Below are 325 nucleotides of genomic sequence, written 5' to 3' on the forward strand. Positions count from 1 at the left end.
TTGTCAGGTCTTGTCTTTCTGAGCGATTCAAGGCAATCATCTTCTTGAGCTCCTTTGCTGACTCTCTGCGGTTCTCTGCCGCTCTTGCTCGTCTGATATATAGTTTGTGAAAACCCTACGGACCTGCATCAATGAAGGTTTATCTTATTAATACCAAAATATGGGGAAAGTAAAGAGTGCGATGATACTCACAGCCTTGCTAGCAACAGACATGGCAGTCTCTCTGATAACCAAAGAAGACCATGAGCAGCCTTTCTTACTGATTTGCGAGTTTCAGCATTCGTAACCATCTCACTCCAGAAGAAATTGCTTCTCTGACAACCTG

General features: G+C 43.7%; 1 long non-coding RNA gene across 1 annotated transcript; it reads right to left on the minus strand.

The window, feature by feature from the left end:
* Nucleotides 1-7: 7 nt before the first annotated feature.
* LOC106322390 lies at nucleotides 8-324 on the minus strand. The gene is made up of 2 exons (XR_001266396.1): nucleotides 193-324; nucleotides 8-123 (listed from the first exon to the last, which is right to left on the minus strand). It is a non-coding gene; the product is annotated as an uncharacterized LOC106322390 (long non-coding RNA).
* Nucleotide 325: the final 1 nt, after the last annotated feature.

Source organism: Brassica oleracea, unplaced genomic scaffold (genome assembly GCF_000695525.1).
Source record: "Brassica oleracea var. oleracea cultivar TO1000 unplaced genomic scaffold, BOL UnpScaffold21122, whole genome shotgun sequence".
NCBI lineage: Eukaryota > Viridiplantae > Streptophyta > Magnoliopsida > Brassicales > Brassicaceae > Brassica > Brassica oleracea.